The 21346-nt window shown below is 38.0% G+C and overlaps 1 non-coding gene across 1 annotated transcript; it reads right to left on the bottom strand.

Moving 5' to 3' along the window:
• Positions 1 to 20605: 20605 nt before the first annotated feature.
• Positions 20606 to 20676, bottom strand: Trnag-gcc (transfer RNA glycine (anticodon GCC)). Its single transcript has one exon. It is a non-coding gene; the product is annotated as a tRNA-Gly (tRNA).
• Between the last annotated feature and the right edge of the window lie 670 nt (positions 20677 to 21346).

The raw sequence follows: 21346 nt of genomic DNA, 5'->3' as shown, positions 1-21346 counted from the left end.
TATAAGATTTGCATCTAATTATCTCAAAGTCAAAACAGATCTTTTGTTCACCGCTGTTATGTTTTTTATTTTTATAAAAGAAGTATGTAGTCGAATATCCGCGTGTTCTCTACATATCTTGTGGCAGCCCTGAGTATGGCACGTCCTTTTTGCGGTCGGTTTAAAAAATGAACCTGCGTCAGATTCCGTTGCAGGGCCGAGATAAAAAGGGGGGACCCTTTGGGGGCTGCACTATGTGACGAAAGGCCGATCTAGATGGACAATATTATTTGACAATATTAATTAGCTTTAAAGGCGGTATCTATTGATGATTTGACTATTTAAAGCAAAAACAGTCATAATTGCATTTAGTTTTGGTACATTTAACGCTATAATACAAAAACCAGTATACGTTGATACACGGTTATAAAGAATTACTACCTATTAAGAGGTCAGCTTAAAATGGACAAGTTTCTAAGAAGAAAAACAAAGCTGAATTCTTTATGGCAATTGAAAATAAATAAAGGATGAGTGAATAAAAATATAGAATGCCATGCCAGTCACTTTCCAGCCAATTGTTACAACAAATTCGGGAAATGTTCATTTTAATATTTCTTATACTCCTCCGTTACCTCGTAAGTTTCGTATTTTATCGAAATATTCATTCCGCTTATTTTTTTCATTTTTGGGATATTTTATCCATTGTTCGTAGAACTCCCTTCGGGATATAAATATTACGTTTTCTGAAAAAAAAAAGAACGAAAAAAAAATTTTGGCATCAGCTTTACTAAAAAAATTTACAAGGTTCCGCACCAGTCCGCACTTTCTAATTTACTTTGAGCAATACAATATGAATGAGACTACAACATATATAAGTTGCAGCCATGGTACAACAAAGTACATGTAGTTTCTGGTCCAACAAACGCAAAGTTCGCATTAAAAATGTAATATCAATCACATTCGACAGCTATGTTTTCGGCAAATGTAAAGTTATTTGCAATGTGAATGAATAAAAATGGTAGTTCTTACCATCAACTTCACGATCCATCACTAACTTTAGCACAATTAATTTTATAAACACTTTGAAATGGCGACAGACCAAATGCAGAAAAGTGAAATATCTTCATGAATTCTACCCGTAATGACACTTCAAAAATATTTATTAATTTATTGGAAGGTACTTGCACAAAATTATCACCAGAATCGTGACCTCCAGACTGTCGGCTATCGATTTTGCTAGTATTATTGGAGATTTGAATTAACCCTTTTTGTCCATCTAGATCGGGCTTTCGTCACATAGTGGGCTGGCCAGATAATGCCTGACTTGTGGACGGTTAAGAAATTTGCTAAGGCGCTGCGGGGTTCAGATAGCAGAACTAGCATTAGTTAACCAGAGAGCACCTGAAGTTTCTCCTGATCATTTTATGAAGATGAAATTTCTTTGATTTCAGGTGTCTTGAACTGCTGTAGTACATTTTAAGAAAGGTAAAAGGTAGGTAAATAGATAGCAGTAAATAGTAAGTTGTTAGAAGTAAATGGTAAGAGTAGATAGCACTAGGTACAATACAACTAAGTACTGATAAGATCATAAAATTGATTTTCTTACAGATTAGTCTCAAGATTGATATTTAAAACTGTCGCGAATTACTAGTTACGTGCAAAGACAAATGCAAAATATATTCAGTTGCACAAATGAGTTTAATTTATCTGTTTTCCTCTAGAACTAGTCCCTTGATTTCATTAAACACGGCGGGCCAGTGGTACGTGAATCGGAACGCAAAACAACGCGAACGCAAGGAACGGAGCGCATCGTAATTGTTTCGAGTGCAGCGGAAAAACGATGACCACTCGAGAGCTTTCGTATTAGAGTTTACAGTCGATCGTGTAAGGAAAATGCGTCTGCGGTCGGACGTTTTTGAATTGGTTCTGTTTGTTTAGATAAAAAGGATACCCATGAGATAACAAAAAAAGCATAAAACAGAAAAAATAACGAAAGTAGTTGTGGAAACATGTTATCTGTGTAAGTTTGTACTAGATTGGAGACTTAGGGTGGGTTGCACCATCTTACTTTAATTTGACAAACGTCAAAAATCTGTCAAACTCCATACAAAAAGCACCGGTTATCGTCATAATTACCGTCAAATTTAGGTGGTGCAACTCAGCCTTAAGTGTTTGTACTGTACACTGTTTGTGTTCCTTAAATGAAGAAATAAAAAACATTAATTTGATTTTGGTAAATGTTTTTTTTTAGTGTGACAGGAGGCAAACGAACAGACGGATCACCTGATGGTAAGCGATTACCTTGAATATGAAATCATCAATCCTTGAGTTTCTCTTTTGGAGCCTTTAGTTTTATTATTTTTTGCTCTAGACTAAACACTAATACAATCGCTTACATTAATTACTCGCTCGCTCTACAGCTTACCGCCGTCTAATAAAGATGATCCTAATGCTTGTCCACCGCTCGCTCCGCTCCGCTCGTTTCCGCAAATCTCCGCTCTTATTAATGGCGTCGTCCGCTCCATCGCACGCGAAAGGTTGCCGAGCTCTAATGACTTGAGTGATGGAGCCCTACGTTCTTTGAGGATTTACATGAGGAAACGGGAATTATATTATTATCGTTACTTCTGTGTACTGGAGGAGATAAAATCAATCGTTAGATGGAGGCGAAGCATTGACTTTGAGAGATTTATGTATCTTTACGCGACATATACGTAGAGAAGTCGCACTCAAGTCGATGTTCCAAATTCAAGGCCTAAATTGGAATGCTGATTCACAAAAGAAAAAAAAAAGAAAATTTGAAGTTTCTTTTTTAAGGGACAGGAGGCAACCGAGCAGACGGATCACCTAATGGTCATGGTTACCATCGCCCATAGACACCCGAAGGCCCGTGGGCCCGCTCTCTTCTTCAAAGATTGTTCTCTACTATATGTGATTATTCTCTAATAGTACTTATACCCTACAACATATTGGCTGGTGCTGAAAGAAGGCGCGGAAGTCATCTTGTTTATTCTTCAGCCTATTGTTTACTACAGGAAATAAACTACTTCCGTTCTCAACGTAGATGTTTCATGATAGTCAACTAAGTTTAGAACGTGCTTGGGAACAAGACTCGGTCAAGAACAGTAATAACATAACTTTGCTCTCACACAAATGAGTAGTAGAAACTTAAAATTTTTGAGTAGGTAGTATTAATACTTTTACGTCTTTCAGGAAGATGAATTGATGATTCGTGAGTGGCTGCAGAATAATACTAATAAAAGCTTCATGACACTAAGGCTGGGTTGCACCATCTCACTTTAATTTTAACAAACGTCAAAAATCTGTCAAACTCTATACAAAAAGCACCGGTTATTGTTAAAGTTACCGTCAAAGTGAACAAAAACAAAAATCTTTGGGACATTTGTTCTCACTTCACACATTGACATTACTTTTCGCCAAGAAATAATTTCGTGCGAAAAAATGTCCGTCGCAGCGCGTCACTCCATGAATTTCACTTACCGCCTGATAAATTTGTGCTCGCTGCGCGTTTTTCTTCATTCCAAGAAGGGATGATTTGTCCACAAATAAAAGTAATGATGAGAGCAATGAATTTAATGAAAAGGGTGCCTTTGAGGTTAACAGCGGTTTCTTGTTACTCAATGGTGTGGGTACAAGTTTGATACCCAGGTGGGGTGAGAGAAATTATAAGAATCGTAACGTTTTTAGCAGTAGGTAGGATATTGCAGGTGCGAATTCTCAGATTAAAGAAGAACGAACGTAGGCGTTTTCGACCATTCAAATTCCTGAATTCTTGATATCGAATCGATTTCAGGGCTTATTTCATAATACAGGCCTTTTTCAGTAGCAATCGGGCATGCTACTCTTGAATTAGATATGCTTTGAGCTGACTCAAACTCGTGAAGCACTTTCAGGATCAGTAACCAGTTTTTCGATATCTTGTGTAGTTCCGAAATAATCGAGTGAGATCACTTATCGTTTCCACCCTGTATATCTGAATACACATATTAGCTTATGTACCTAACATTAGGGTTATTATAACAGAACAGAAAGAAAGAAATTGATTCGGAAGTGGATTTTTTCATTTCCCTAATAGATTCAGGAGTCAGCCATTTTTAATTTGCGATTCGAGTGACCGTTTGTAGAATTAAAATGGGAGTTGTGCCGATTACGCAGTGCCCAGAGATTAAGGCCGTGTGCTCGGCTAATGTAATATTGAATTCCAAGTTCCGACAGACTGAGCACGTCGCAGGGTTGGCAGCTTGGATTTGTTTGATAAAATCTCGAATTTGTAAGTTACGTAGTACCTATAAGTTGTTTGCAGAATTATAACAATGCTAATGTTGCTAAATACGCGTAACTAGTGTTTGAAAAATAATTGTCAATTTAGGTTACTAATTTTGAACATTACTGACACTATAATGTCAAAGTCTTCTTTTTGTTTTTATATTATAGCCAGGTCTTGGATATGTCAAAAAAGGTTACACAATTTTACTAAGGGCTGATTTTTCAATCGTTGGATAACTTTTAACTGAAGAATAAGTTTGGCACATTGACAGTTTTAGTATGGGAAATATGTCAAAATGACAAGTTATTATTCAGTTAAAAGAAATCTGACGATTGAAAAATCAGCCCTTAGAAAAAATCTTGAGTAACCCTGGCACATAGCTCGTAGAGACGATGGCCGTTGGGGCAGGAAAGTTCTCGAGTGGCGACCACGGGCTGGAAAACGTAGCGTGGGCAGGCCTCCTACTAGGTGGACCGACGATCTGGTAAAGGTCGCGGGAGGAGCCTGGATGCGGGCAGCGCAGGACCGTTCATTGTGGAAAACCTTGGGGGAGGCCTTTGTCCAGCAGTGGACGTCATTTGGCTGAAACGACGAAAAACGAACCCTGGCTGAAAAATTAAAAACTACTAGATTTATAAAAAAATGGATCTGAAATTAATGGCGTGAAGTCATCGTTCAAAAATGGCGCTAAATATTTGTTGAGCATCTTTAGGGCCCTGTAACTTCTTTATTTGTAGAGATATTTTTTTGATTTTTTACCAATAAGTATTTGATTTTACTTATACAGTGAAACCTGGTTAAGTGAGACATCAAGGGACCTGCAATGTCGTTTCACTTATAGAGGTATTCCACTTACCCAGTGTCTCAGATATACAGGTATAAATAAATATCTGTCTCATTTACAGAGGGTTCCATTAATAGAGGTGAGAATACAGGTTATTTCAGTTATACAGGTGCGATAATTAATAAAATAACGTGTTATGTATGTAAAGGAGTTTTAATTTTAAAAAAATAGTACTTAAAGGTAATCATACAAATGTAATCAACAAAAATATTCAAGCACGTGGCATTTTTCAAAGAAACATCTGTATGATAGTAAAGCGAAACTAAAACTGAAGGTAATTGAAGCTCAAAATTTGTACTTACGTACTTGGAATTACGTGTGGAATTTGTGGGTAGAATAAGAATGAGTAAACAAACAATGTTTCTCAGTTACAGAGGTTTATGCATATAAAAATTTACTCGCTGTGTCAGTTATAGAGGTAACTATGATGATAAATCGAAAGAACAAATCCCAGATATAGAGGCTTACCTCGTCCCACTAACAGAGGTAATTCAGTGCCAAAGTGTTGGGACCTCAGCATGAGTTCCAGTTATGGAGGTTTCTCACTTATCCAGGTCCCACTTAACCAAGTTTCATTGTATTTTCAAGTTTTATTAATAGAAAAAAAACAGAAACTTCTCTATTGTTCTTGGTCGCAATTGACACCCCTGAATTGCTACACAAAGAAACGCTTAAAGAAATGAACTGTTCGATTTATTTTGATACCGACAGCGCTGCGACGTCCCGCGCGGGATGGATACTGTCCCTTTATTAAAATATCGTTAGCCGCCACCGAATTCGTAATTTCGTTGCGGAAATTCAACGCATGTTTGGGTGCATTTTAATCAGATCTGTTTTGCAGCCACTTTTGATGCCTCGTGTATTTTAAATCGGGTTTCTTACACTCAGCTTGAGTCCATAATTCTCCTGAAGTAGGGTTAGGGCGTGTACAATGCTCTTTAAAATCCTACTGATATTCAATGACTTCTAAGATTATTTATGATAATGTTTCCATAGTCCATTAGTCAAGGATGGTGGCCAGTGAAAAGCGGCTAATAAACAGTTATTAATATCCCATATAGAGAGATATAAAAATTGCAGATTAATATACCTTACAAGAATGTGGCATTTAACGTTAGTAGGCCAAAATAGTTTTATTATCGTCACGCAATAAACCCGGTCCGTATCAAACAAAATTGCAAACATTCCAAACGGTCATCCATCACACCTTTCAACCCTAAAATGCGCACTATATCACAATATCGGAACCGCCAAACAAACCCAGTTATCGGCCGCTAATAATAGTGCCGGATAATCCTGACGGATGACGTCCTCCCACCCCTTTTAATTGCCGGCGTGAATGTCCGCCTGTCAGTCACGGGAATTTTCCATCTATATTATAATAAGTTCGATTTGCCCGGCCCCCCGGCCCCCAGTTGAGCATTGGAGGGTTGGTGTGATGTAAATGCAATTTGTGCACGCGGATTTTGTTTGAAACGTAATTTGGTTGTCGTCTTAAGTATGGCTTGCATTAATTAAGTGGTTCCTCTATAAGCCACAAGTTTGATTGGATGGCTATCGGAATAATATTATATTTGGGGGAGAGAACAATTTGTTTATTCAAACTAATGTGTGTGCAGCTACTGAAATCGAATGAAAGGAAAAGTAAACGGATTCTCATGTAGAAACCATGACTATGCATTTACATTAAAAGATGCTCTTTGGCCTAATGGACCGAAGACTTACGGAAGATAGCGGCAGTCTCTAAAAGAGCAAAACTTAAGAACGTGAACATGCTCGCTTTTTGGGCAAGGCTACGTCCAGAAATGGGGTGCACTAGACTTTTTTTTATCCACAACGAGGAAGCTCTTGGCCTGTATCTCACCTGATGGTAAGTGATGATCAGGCCGAAGGTGGAAGCGAGCTTCACCCGGAATCCTCAACCACGGAGGAATTGGCTATCTTACCTCTAACTGTCGGAACACAACAATGTTGTTAACATTGTTGTTATTGCGACAGACTTAGGTAAGATGGTGGTAGCTATCCAGGCGGACTTAGAACAAGCGCTACCACCAACCAAACTGAACAGAAAAATCTGCCCCCACTGGGAATCAAACCCGGGACCTCTGCGTCTGAAGTAGGTGGTCTTACCACTAGACCACAGAGGGGGCTAAACGACTAAAATTATGATGATGTCTTTTACATAGGTAGTAGAAACTAAACTAAATTATACCAGCCCCCAAGTAGACAATAGGCAAATTTGTAACAATAACAAATTGCGCATGCTGTATCACCGCCAGGTCATCTATCAAGCGCTGGAACCGCGACCATCTGCGCGGGCGTCATTAATCCAAACATGACGTTCGCTAATCGATTTCCAATTACTCTACCTTAACCGGTTCGATATAGAGCTCATTTTAGAGTACTTGTTACTGCTCATGTCGAGATGACAAAATTCGCAGATGTGTTTGATATGTCGGCTTTAATGTGACCGATTGACAATGAATAATTTTTGCAAATGTTTCCAAAATTATTGAACAGATGTTTGTAACGCTTAGATCTGTCATCGATAGATTACAATAATCAACAATTTCATTTTAATAAATATTATAGTTTTACTCGTAATACAAGACTAACTATCGTCCATCTATCATTACATATTACATACAATCATTTGTAGTTTTCATTTGAATGATGATGAAAAATGACACGTTTCATTTATTGTACTCGTACCTACATGCGTTCGTATTCGGTGAGAAGATAATACGGCCAACGAGAAGTTTAATAATATGTATCTCTTACTGCATTCAGTTTTTCACTCCTTCCATATTAAAAAAAACTTGTTAAATTAGTATAAATAACGTGTTTATTTCAATTTTTGAATACCGAACGTGCATTCGAATTTGGAATGTCCGCTGTCCCGCGGGCGCGGCGCAGGTGCGCCCGCATTCGCCGCGCGTGCGGGTAATTCGATTGGCCACAATGCCGCGTGATTGCAGCGCCGCCGGAATCCTAATCTAGTTTTGGTTCCAGAATCTTTCTTTTAGCATGTGTAAGTGTTTGTTGACTTCGAGGGTAGTTCTGGAAAACGTTTTGATTGAGCTTAAGTTCAAAACTGAAAGGATAGTGCCAAACCATGTATGGAAGCAAGTGCTGCCTAGAATCAACCCATAGTGCATTTTGTTCATCAGGCCAATACTAATGTGTAAACCGAAGCGCACTAAAATCTATCCCTGGAGTTAAGAGAAAAAAGAGTTTTGTTTTCAATTACTTACTTACGAAAAATCATCGATGTATACGTACTACGCAAAAGATTTCTGCTACGAAGAATGAGGGAATTCATTTATATGCAAACAAAGAGACTTCACCTCGGAACACAAAATAAATTAACAGCGGCTAAAATTCTTCTTCAAAAACCATACCCAATGACTGATGATAGTGACAGACACTTGTCACTTCAATAAACGCTTCGTTTCTCACCATCAAACCACACTTTCTGACTAACATTTTGTGTAGTTTATTTAAAAATAAAGATCTGTGTTGAATGTCACTCGTACTACACTCGCGAGCAAAAGTATGGAATCACTTACATGAAGTTGTTTCCACGCGATCTTGTGTACTAACGAATTTGTTAGTAACAAAAAAAGTGGCACCATTTTAAAGATTAAACTTTTACCTTTAAATTGATACCAAAGTAGAGGTGGGCGCCGATATACAATTGGCCGGCGGCGGCGCGCCGACTTTTTGGCTTCGGCGGCGGCGGCGTCGGCGGCGTGACCTTGTTTGACCTTTATTCATTAGGTATTTTTTTGTATATCTGCTTTTTTAGTATCTGTCGTTAAAACTAATGAGGTGATTTACAATTGGTTGGGGTTTGACACGGTAGAGCCTCTGCAGCAGTGGTTTACCCTAGTAAATTAGCTCTGTTGATCATAGATATTTTGATATTATTATTTATTTGAGGTTTGGCTGAGTGTATTTCCTAAAGGCGAGCTTTGGTACTTTTATCGGCACATTGGTACATGTGTCGATAAAAGTACCATAGGCACATATTTAATATTGGATTAGCTGACTGTCGGTCGACCAAAGTGAGATGCCATAATATTATGTTCAGATCTGTTTTATTTATATTTATGGTCTTTCCATGTCATCCTACGGTCCAGGTTTACAATGCAGGTTGATTGCAGCAATGTGTCGAGGTCTAGATTGGCATAAGTTTCACGTCTTAAATGATAATATGGTGAGATTTCGGGGCTTGCTTACATGCGCCACTTGGTCAGCCAAGCATTAGTGGCATTTAGCTGACTTTGCAACAGTCTAGTCGCTTTAAGATCACAGTTACATTTGAGGAACGCCACAGCTTTCTGGTGTCTGGGCTACTTTACTAGTAAATGTTTAGAGTACTGGACCAAGTACAGTGTCCTGGGGTACTCCAGTTCTGCAGCTAAATAGAGAAGATTTGGTCACGGAGATTGATTCAAAACTGTCTGTCACTGAGATAAGACTCCATCAGGTAGTAAAAGTGTGCTGGAAGGTACTTTTTAATATCATAGAGTAGTCCTTAATGCTAAACCCAGCTGAAGCCGCAGCGTTTTCAGTTTCTTTTCCAAACATTGTACTGATTATATTTGGTATGGTTTCTGTTATTTATGGTCGGGTATACTATATTACATGGGTCATACTTAGGCATGGGAATAAACGAGCAAGAATGATCGTTTTCCATAATTTTAACAATACAAATGTCAGATTAATTAAGCGATAGGAGAATTCGTTAGGCGATTTGCCAGCCTTATGGATCATTTCCAAAGTTAAGAGACTTGCGAGGTTCTCACTCCTCATTGTCAAGACCAGGGACTTCATGGTGATCAGATCAAATGCAGGTGCTTTACGAGGGTCCATTTTGGCAAATTCTTTTTAGCTTAGCTATCTTTCTTAGCGTTCGTTCGTTCGTTTCAGCCGAAAGACTTCCACTGCTGGACAAAGGCTTCATCCTTGGGGGAGCAAGGATTTCGACAAAGACTGGTCCTGTGCCGCTCGCATCCAGGCACCTCCCGCAACCTTCACCAAATCTTCGGTCCACCTAGTAGGAGGCCTGCCCACGCTACGTCATCCGGCTCGTGGTCGCCACTCAAGAACTTTCCTGCCCCAGCGGCCATCAGCTCTACGAGCTATGTGCCCCGCCCACTGCACTGCCACTTGATTTTAGCGATTCTGCGGGCTATGTCAGTCACTTTGGTCCTCCTGCGTCTTCCGTCCTCTCTTTAGCGTAGTAGAAATCAATCTTTTAGTTTTAACTTGAAGAAGGTAACCGGAAACATGGCGGTCAACTCCTCAGATAGTCAGGTACAAAGATGTCCAGAAGCCGCATATGAAAAGATGCAAAATGGGCCCTCTCAAATCACAATGGGAAGATTTGGCAGCACAGCGCTTAGAATGGCGGGAGATTGTGGAGAGGCGAGTCCGCGAGTTCACGGAGCAGCGCACAACTGAACTCGACGTGAAACGCGATGATGTAAATCCCGTCCATCTACCGCCATTTACTATAATTATATTGGCGGGCGGCGTGCTCAGATGCTCTCAATGTGTGAGGAAATTGCCGCGAAAATCTGCTATGTAAGCCATCTTCGCCAGCGCCGCCAAGACAGCTAAGTCGAAGTGGTCACTATGACCGAAATCGGTCGGATGAATCATCATCATCAGTAGGAATCAAAGGCAGGCATAGCTGCAAGTCTCGGATCAAGTCCAATACTTGATCTTATTTTTTGGATTGAATTGTGGATTTTTTGGATTATCCGTTAAATAAACCGGCTTGTCATGTAGCAAATAGGTTTGAGATTTTTCTTGTCAGTTCGCACATATAAGTATTACCGGACCTAATAGGCGGAGAACACTTTGAGGAATGTACTTTGTTGCCTTCCAGACGTTGTGGTTCCCATTTGCATTCCGAGACATTTGCCAATCTCTGTCTGATTAGCTTTAAAGTATAGTCCAATAGTGTGGGTTGTCTGCCAGATGAACAATCGGCAATTTTTTTCTTGACAGCAAGAGAGACTCTCTCTCGCGATCAATTATTTACTAGACCAAGCAGCAGGGATGTTATGGATATCCGTAACCGTAACCGATACTTTCGGATATCCGAAATGAAAAAATATTCGTAACCGTAACCGAAACCGGTATAATATTATTCCAATATCCGTAACCGTATCCATAACCGAAACTACATATCCATAACATCCCTACAAGCAGCAACTTAAATAATGTACTGGATTAACTGTTTATACATAGTTTTACCGCCTTGTGTACCAATTTCTATGGCATTAAAGAATAAATATTATAGTTAGTTCTTCTGCGTTCGAAACACAAATCCAGAAAGTACAGTATAAGAGAGGAATAAATTGCAAATAGTTAGTACAGTATCAGTATCGGCGCGCCGACAGCCGGTCGTCGGCGGCGGCGGCGTGAAAAAATTCGCGGCGGCGGCGGCGCGCCGGCGTGGCGCCCACCTCTATACCAAAGTCATTTAAATCACACCAGTATTTAAAAAGATATCGCGGCTGATGTGAAGAAGTAAGGAAAAAGACATGTATCAACTGTTTGATACGTCGCGAGTTGCGGCCCATTTACCCCCTATAAAAGCACGTGTTTTCGGATTTTTGCTTTCACACGTTGATCCATACACATCTCAGCTTCTTTTGACACTTTACCTGAGATTCTACACCTTCAGAAGCAGCACAAATCCTTGCACTATTGCAAGAAGGGCTCAGCCAGCGGGCTGTCGCATGTCAGCTCCACATAAGCCGGTCCTGGGTTTCGAAAGTTTAAAGACGCTTTCGGGAGACTAGTGGCTTTATCCCGAGACCAAGTTCTGAACAGCGCCAGTGCACATCGCAGAAGGATGACCGTTTTTTCATGTCAACCTCTCTATGAAATCGTCATTTGACTGATATCGACGTCCAGCAAGAGCTCAGAAATGTTCGTAAGATAGCTGTTAGCGTGTGGACAGTTCGTCTAAGATATAAGCAATAGAATTTGACTCCAAAAAGGCCTGCCACAGGCTCGAAACTGACGGCAGGTCACCGATAAGCACGCTTTCAATTTGCTCGTACACATCTCGATGGGAAGTCGAGCAAGCCACCCCCATAAGCCACTGTTTCAGCGAACCAGCACTGCACAAATCTCTCCCCAGGCTGCCTATAGACCCGACCTCTTCAACAGCTGCACTGCAAACACAGTCTGCATTCATCGGAGAACAAAACTTGCCTCCATTACACGCCTACCCATCAAAATAAGTGCGAGTTAATTGAAAGCGTGCTTGTCGGTGACCTGCCGTCAGTTTCGAGCCTGTAGCAGGCCTTTTTGGAGTCAAATTCTATTGCTTATATCTTAGACGATCTGTCCACACGGTAACAGCTATCCTACGAACATTTCTGAGCTCTTGCTGGACGTTGATACCACTCAAATGATGATTTCATAGAGAGGTTGACATGAAAAAACGGTCATCCCTCTGCGATATGCACCGGCGCTGTTCAGAACTTGGTCTCGGGATAAAGCCACCAGTCTCCCGAAAGCGTCTTAAAACTTTCGAAACCCAGGACTGGCTTATGTGGAGCTGAAGTGCGACAGCCCGCTGGCTGAGCCCTTCTTGCAATAGTGCAACGATTTGTGCTGCTTCTGTAGGTGTAGAATCCCAGGTAAAGTGTCAAAAAAGCGGAGATGTGTATGGATCAACGTGTGAAAGCAAAAATCCGAAAACACGTGTTTTTTAGGGGGTAAGTAGGCCGCAACTCGCGACGTATCAAACAGTTGATACATGTCTTTTTCCTTACTTCTTCACATCAGCCGCGATATCTTTTTAAATACCGGTGTGATTTAAATGAATTTGGTATCAATTAAAAGGTAAAATTTTAATCTTTAAAATGGTGCCACTTTTTTTGTTACTAACAAATTCGTTAGTACACAAGATCGCGTGGAAACAACTTCATGTAAGTGATTCCATAGTTTTGCTCGCGAGTGTAGTAATTGCACAACCGCATTAAAAAGTGTAACAATGATCCAAATAAAAAATACATTCACCAACAAAAACAATGGGTTGAAACTTGCTTAACCCTCCAATGCGAAAGGCGCAACAATGTTTACATTTTTCGCCGCGCGGCAAAACAAAAGTTGCCGCGCGACTCGAGCGCTAAACGGCGACGAGTTTAACCCGCTCGCTGCCACGAGGGCCCTCCACTGGAGAGCGGTCGCGTGTGGTGGCGGCCGCGGTCACGGGCGCAGCGGGTTCAAAATATTGAGGTCAAAATTTTAATCGGCATGTTTTAGGTTTGAGCTCAATAATTAATGTTTAATTTCCGAAATCAGATTAGGTCAAACTTATTTTCAAAGAGCTTCAGATAAAGACAGGGTAGTAAGTATAGGCGAAGGTAAACACAATACTATTAAGCGTGTTGGAGGATGATGTAATTCAATTTCTCGTTTACCAATAGCTATATGGACTGGACTAGCCCGCCTTAGGCAGTTCGATTTTTTCAAGTTATTTATAATTTCCATCTATATGGATTGTTTTGTAATTAATGACTTAACTCGATTAACTATTTTGGTTACTAGAGCCAAGAAACATTCAGCTTGAAATGCAAGTAGTGTTCTGTCCACAACTCTACTTAGGATGACTACACAGCAATTTATAGCTTTAATATGTAATTTTTTCTTCAGCGAGCAGCTTCAGGCGCTTTTACTGAAGACCAATGGTTTCAGAAATAAATCGTTTGTATCATAACTGATAAGCATGTGTTTTTCATTAAAATAAACGAAAGAAAAGGTATTTATAATATGTTTTTTTCCGCTACGCCATCCGCTCGTTCCCGTCCCCTACCTTACTACATGATACAAGCGCATTCTTGCCGAAGTTACTCGTGTATATTTTTATAATAGTCCTCGGCAAAAATATTTCAAAACAAAAGGCAAATAACTGCGCTCTCGTGGTATTTCAGATGATAGGGTTAAATCTATTGTTTTCCGTATGTTGGAAAAATATATTGTCATGTGGATTTAAACTACTTTATAAATGGTGAGGTATAAAATATTTACACGTTTTTGTCCATTGTGTCACTATTTGTTTATGCCTGGTTTATTTAGGTCTTTGTTCATGCCTGTATTTTTTAAGAATCTAGGGCGATTCCAATAAACTGCTACTTTTGTTTCGGTATACCTATATCGGAATATCCATCCGAATGGGATTTCGTTGTTCATATTTATATTGTGTCGCGTTTACAGCCAATGGACGCCAGGATTTTCAAAATTGAAATAAAAGACCCGTCTTTCTATTTTAGTTGAAATAAAAAAAAACTGTTTTTTTATAATTATAATTACCATCAAACCCCAAGCGGTCGCATTTAACCGCGACACAATTTTATTTATTCTCGTGTGTGTGTCTACAAATCCAAATAAAATAAAATTTAAAAGCTTAAAACTATGACGCGCCTTTTTGACGTGGAGATAGAGGCCATGAACTAAGCAGCCGTTAGTCTGTCATGACCGCCGTAGTAAACACCATGACCAACTACACCCTAGGGCTGTCTATTGTTGTGTTTTAAATTATTTTTATACTATTATAAATAAAGAAAAGTACTACTTTTAGGATGAGTTGCACCATCTTACTATAACCGGTGTTTTTTGTATGGAATTTGACAGAATGTGGACATGTGTAAGATATTGCAAAAGCCTTAATGGGTTAAGAAATTCAGTCCCTTTTATTTCGTTAAATATAAAGTATGTGTTTTATGTCATAAGTTATTCGACTCCTAGTCATAAAAATTATGCTTGCCAATAAATATGTAGAACGATGCAATAAATGCAGGATGCAATAACTAAGATACATAGAATAAGTAATTTGTTATTTGTTACCAGTACCTAATAAAAATAATTTCATACTTCATTGACTTCACGTAAGCTCTATCACAAAATATAACAGAAGGTAAACTCATGTATGTACCTCGCTTTGCATACCTCTCTCGCTCGCACGCTCGGCCGTCGCGCTAGGGTTGTCTTGTCATGTGTTGCGTTTATTTCGTTATGATAGAAAAATGTAACTCTTAATACTATGCAAGAAAGACAATAACAGATATCCACGTATACTTATTTATATTTAGTACGTTATTATAGTAATAGTTTGCAAACAAATACACGAGAAGGAAGTAGTATTTAGTTGAGTGGTTGACACTATTATCCAACTAATATTATAAATGCGAAAGTTTGGATGTCTGGATGTTTGTTGCTCTTTTACGCGATCACTACTGAACGGATTTTGATGTAACTTTACAGTATTATTGTTTATAACCCTGAATAATATATAGGCTATATAATTTATGACGATATGTGACAAACTAAATTTCACGCGGGTGAAGCCGCGGGCAAAAGCTAGTTATCTAATAATTCCTAAAACCTCTCTAAACAATTCGATATTCCTAATAATTGAGTTGGCTTTCAATTTCAATTGAAATTCAAATAAATAACTTACTTACCTCCCCGAATCAACTGGTAATTTAAAAAATGAAAATTCGGCATTTAATGATGAGTATAAGCAACCAAATACCGAACAATTAAAATACGACTTTTTCTGTTCACTCATTTTCGTCAATTGCGCAAAACAAAATAATATCACAGGCGGTTGACCGGCGCGTGACTCAAGCGAACCACAAGGAACGTGTGGCGAACGTCTGTCTGTCGCGCCACGTCGCGCTCGCATTCGTCCAAGACAGTCTTGCTCGAGCGGTGTCCTATGTGTGCGTGGCTCGAGCGCGTTTAGTATGGAGTTTGTCTTCTGTTATATTTTGTGGCTCTATCCTCTATCTTTTGAATGAAAAATAAATTATTGCTTATGTACTTTTCGGCAGCCCTATGCACCTTTCGATTGTTTAACTTGGCAGTTATTTTTAACGCGCCTATCTAAACTTTATGAGTATTATCAGTAACCGACCTTAGTTCACGAGCCCTTTGATATGTTATGGCTTATTATGCTTGTAATAAGTTTTTGATCTTTTATTAGTTATTAATAAACTCTTACCCGGAAAGTAAAGCTTTCGACTTCAGATATTATGAAAATGTGGTGCTATGTTCTAGAATACATAATGTTTATAGCTTTGTAACGTTTATAAGACCTTAAAAAGGCAAAATCCGTCTTAATAACAAACATTTTTCATCATATTAGAAGCCCACTATCGTAAAATAACAGTCGACCACTTATTCGCAACACAAATGAACAAAGTTTATTAAAACAATAACAAAAAAAATGTAAATACATTTAAAAAGTATTTAAAAAGCAACTAACTATATTTACCTTGGCATCCACATTCAACATCAACCTTCAAACTTCAAAACACCAAACAGTCTCATCAAAATGTCTCAACATTATTAAAACAAAAGAAAACTGTCATTTCCACCATCGTGTTCGATTTTTAAACAGCCAAATACTTTTTTTGACAAAAAAGTGGCAGTGTCTGATCAACAAATCGTTCGTAATTCGCGACCAGCGTCGCGAGGGCGGGCAGCGCGGTATGCTAGGGCGGCGGACTAACCGAGACTGATCGCCCGCCCAGCTTAACTTTCATGTTGATTGTAGATGCTATGAGAGATAATGTTGTAGTTTTGCATTTGTATTCGTTATACATTTTCTACTTGGAAGCTGTTTGATAACATTTTACAGTAGTCAGTGGTGAAGTGGCATTGGTTACTACTATTTATAGACGACTCATTTAGTTAATTCTTACGAGATGAGCTGCTTGTTAACTAGTTAACAGGGATTAAGTCATATTATAAAACAATAAGGAATCCATAGAACATGTTATTTGAAGTGTTTAATTTTATGAATTTACATTATCGTACTTTGATAGCTTAGAATTTTGTCACAGGTTCTTTTATTGTATTGAAATCGTTTTTAAAACGGGAGTGAAAACAGTAAACATTGAAAACACATGTTCTTGAAAGCTCTACCTAAGCACTTAGCCCACATTAAAATTTTAAAAGCGCACAGTCGAACTGTCTCCCCCCTAACTACATGTTAAACCAATTTGACCCCCTTTTATTGCGCAATCATGTCGTCGGACAGCGAGCGACTCAATAATCACTCCCTTACTTCTTTTTATGGGTAAATAAAATTTTTATGTGCATATAATGCCTCTAGATCTGGATGAAGTGGATGGTGCAATCCCTTGCGAAGTGCGATTTAAAGTTCTTACGGTAATGGTGCGAAAGTTTCTGGATAACTTCGGTTCAAGCAAGTGTAAGTTGTATTTAAGTGACAGTCTTAGCTAAGCGATGCAAAAGGGTTATATCCTGCTCAGGCTGCATAAGAAATAAATAAATGATAAATACAAATAAAAAATAACAATTGACAAAGAAAACTATATTTTGTTCAAAATATTTGTAGTGATTTTGGGTAAAACAATTTTACCAAAAAAAAAACAGATACAAATTACAAGTATTAACATGAAATAAGTAAATACTGTAATTTTAAAACTGTAAATCCATTTAAGTTCACTTTTCTACACGATTATTGCTGTAAATAGTTGAATTAATAGGTAATCAAATGATAAGGTCACACAAGAGTCGCATAGATATAAATTTATTGAGGGCTATTAGAGCCTCGCGTCACCCCATGAAGATATAGTATTTTTATGGCTCTACTATAAACTAACCTCACTAGTTTATCGTATTCCCCTTAGACATAGCCCACTAACCGCGGTAATTATTAAGCAATAAAATGCGGGGGGGTGTTAAATGGGCACTAAATCGCACGTAAACGCGTATCGACTGATATTTAAATAAAATAAATATATAAAATAAAAAAAAAATAAAAAAATGGAAATAAATAAAATTAAAAAAAAATATAAAAAAATTTACGAGTGATTTTGTGTTAGTTCCCCTGAATTAAGTTTTAGTTGTGGTTAGTTAAATTTTATTTCTGGAGTGATTGACTAGAGAGCAAGGGTAAATATTTCTAGCGTTAATCTCCTTATAATGAATCGACTACAATTAATTAACATCAAATAAATAAGTCATTTACATCAGATTTATTTTGGGCAAAAGGTGTAGAATAGAATAGAAACAATTTATTTGCGGATGAGACACAGTACTTATTTGTTCAAAATACACAAAGCGCACACTTAATAAAAATGTCACATAATAAACAAAATAATAATACTTAATAAAATGCTCTAAATAATAAAAAAACCGAATCATGTGAACTGCGTTGGTAACTTTCACAAATTCAAAGTCAAAGTCAAAAGTCAAAATTTCTTTATTTGTTTAGACTAATAAATAGTTCTTACAAATCGTCATTTTGCTCTTAAGGAGCCTCTACATGTCTTTTTACCTTATCTTTTTATATCTTTTTACCCTACCAGCGCTTCGAGACCAACATTTGGAAAGTGCTGAGAAGAAGCGCCGCAACAAACTCAGTCACCACTGTCTGCCGGTTAATATAAATAAATAAAAATAGCAGTAGTAGGTACATTCGATTCAGGAGCAGTTCACTGAATTTACCATGCATTCTTGTATAGTGTATCTTATAAGAATGGGTATACAAAATTGCGTGGTATATTAAACAAGGTAGTGACGTGCTAATATCTAGACTTACAGATTACACACTTAAATACTAGTAGAAATGACTTGCATACATAAATTGGAATAACTTGGATTGACCAGTCCCCGAAAGCAGCGCCTGTTCACAGACATGACGAGTGATTAATACAAGCGGAGCTGCAGACAAATAACTATAAATTCCACGAAAGAGTGAAACTTAAAAATCAAATTAGAACTGCAACCGCCAGACTGGTATCTACCCTTCTGAAGAAGTTTTGCTAAATTTCAGTTTCCCAATTTGCATACATTAGATGGACATAAAACTTTTTGAAAAAACATTCTGAAATACGAGCCTCGTAAATTCTGAATTGTTATTTTAGTTAGCGCTAAGTCATTTCGTCTCAGTGTCGGGCTTTGAAGACTATTTCCCTAGGGTAAAGGCAAGACGAGGTGCTTTAATAAAATTAACAGCAGCAGAATATTATAAACTTACTTTAAACCTTCCTCTATTTGGTCACAAAGTTTTTATAAATCCATTGAAAAACTAAAATTGATCGTGCTATAAGAATTCGGACTTAAAATCAAATTGTTAAAAATGGAAACACTATGAAATCTTTATAGAGGTACGAGTAAAACTTGGACTCATATTTGGACGCGCAATGGCAATGACGGAATTTTGTATAACTAGTATTTGATTTGCCATTCAGAATTTTTCCATTTATTTATGATTAAAGACATTTTAAAATGTTTCAAATTGACAAAATGTAACCAACCCCACTAGACTTTTAACAATGATTTGCTTCGAACATATCTCGCAGTAAATATCAAGCCTTTCACAATTGTCGCAAACACAGCGGCTAGTGGCGAGATATCAAAGTTGCCGGCCGAGTCCGACGTCATTGTTATATTCACCTCCAGTTATGTTATTTAGTTGCCGTTCGGTAACAGCTACTGGTGCAACCTCATAGAAGCACTGGATATGATTTACATTAGATATTTAACCGAAAAACTAAATTATCCGTGGACACTACCAGTAGAACTAAGCAGTAGGAATCTGTATTTGGAAAGCTATACCTACGTTCCGGGGCTTAATTGACTGTTTCTGATCATTTATCGTGATCCGTCTGCTCGTTTGCCTCCTGTCACATAAAAAAATATATTTAGACCTATTAAATTATTTTCTTTATGTTATTTATGACAACTATGCGATTTTAATATCTCGTAATACGCCACTCTAGCATAATGTACTCTAGCATATATCTATGTCTCACGGTTTCTTCTCCATTCTTCCCACAGGCAGCTCAAGTTCCGGGTCCAGTTCCGGATCCAGTTCCGGATCCAGTTCCGGTAGTTCCAGCTCTTCGGATTATATTTTATGCGTGATACGTTCAGCAACGTTGGCATACATGAAAGCTCAAAATCTATGACGACAGACTTGTCATAGATTATTAAATAACAATTCCTGTCTGTCAACGTTGTGTCCCAACTCCCAGGACGTGTTAAATTAAAAGTGTGTTAATTTATTGCAGGTAAGTAAACGTCTGGTAGCTCATCCAGTAATATTCTCTATGCGTATGATGGCGGTTCATCCCACAGGACTTCCCGGCCTGCAGCCGGCGCGTTTCACTTATCATGCGCCACGCCATGCTGGAGCTTAGAGCTAACTGAGGCTGGCGGTTACACGATAATTATATTATCTTGAAATATACATTTTCGAATGTTAATTTCATTTATTTACAAAAAGCATTATCCTTTATTAATAAGTAAGTACATAACTAATCGTGAAAACTTTTGATCACCTACTGTCCTGCAAAAATTACTGGATGGATATCGTCTATAAAAATTTAACAATTGTGTAATGATCTAAAGTAATAATATACAGTAAAAGTAAATTAAAATGTGTATGTACCAAGATAAAAAATTACTATAAAAAATTAATATGCATCGGCCGGGAATCGAACCCGGGCCGCCCGCGTGGCAGGCGAGCATTCTACCACTGAACCACCGATGCTTGCGCAACTATGATGAATATTCAGATTACAACTGAACCAAACGTTTAGTTTAATTTTATCTACTTTAATTTTTATTATTGTTATTTATTGTTTTCTAAAAAAAAAAACAATTTCGTTTTAAACTATCAAACAAAAACTAACATAAGAAAGAAGAACTTTACTAAAGTAAAGGAGTTATCAACTAGGTACTCCGTTCTCTACTGAGCTTGTGTCCACTGCACTACTCAATTTTTTTATAAAAACGGGATTTTACAATAAAATATTAATATTTTTTTAGTTTAAAATCTCGACTCTGTATATCTTTAACTACTCTCATAATTTCACAACTTCCTTTAATAACTGCAACATCAAAATTCCAGCGTCACCACAAACCATGTGGCTTAGTTTGAAAGAGTTAATTAGTTTGTGTCATTCAATTAATTCCTAGAACACGTGCCCAATATGGCAAGTGGATTGGTCGCGTTTAGATTTAATTCGTAGTTCCAATGGAGTTCGGTGCACAACATGAAATCATACCGAGACGAGAAACTACGGATATCGATATAGCATGTTACTTGCAGAAATCACTTCGAACTATCCGACCAGCTAAGTTTACTACGTGTAACCAACCATAATAATATGCACCTACTTGAATAAGAAACGCTTTTGTTAACAAATTAAAAAAACCTC

The sequence above is a fragment of the Ostrinia nubilalis genome, chromosome 13 (genome assembly GCF_963855985.1).
Source record: "Ostrinia nubilalis chromosome 13, ilOstNubi1.1, whole genome shotgun sequence".
Lineage (NCBI taxonomy): Eukaryota > Metazoa > Arthropoda > Insecta > Lepidoptera > Crambidae > Ostrinia > Ostrinia nubilalis.
The sequence above is the reverse complement of the archived record's forward strand: the minus strand, read 5'-3'. Positions and strand labels throughout refer to the sequence as shown.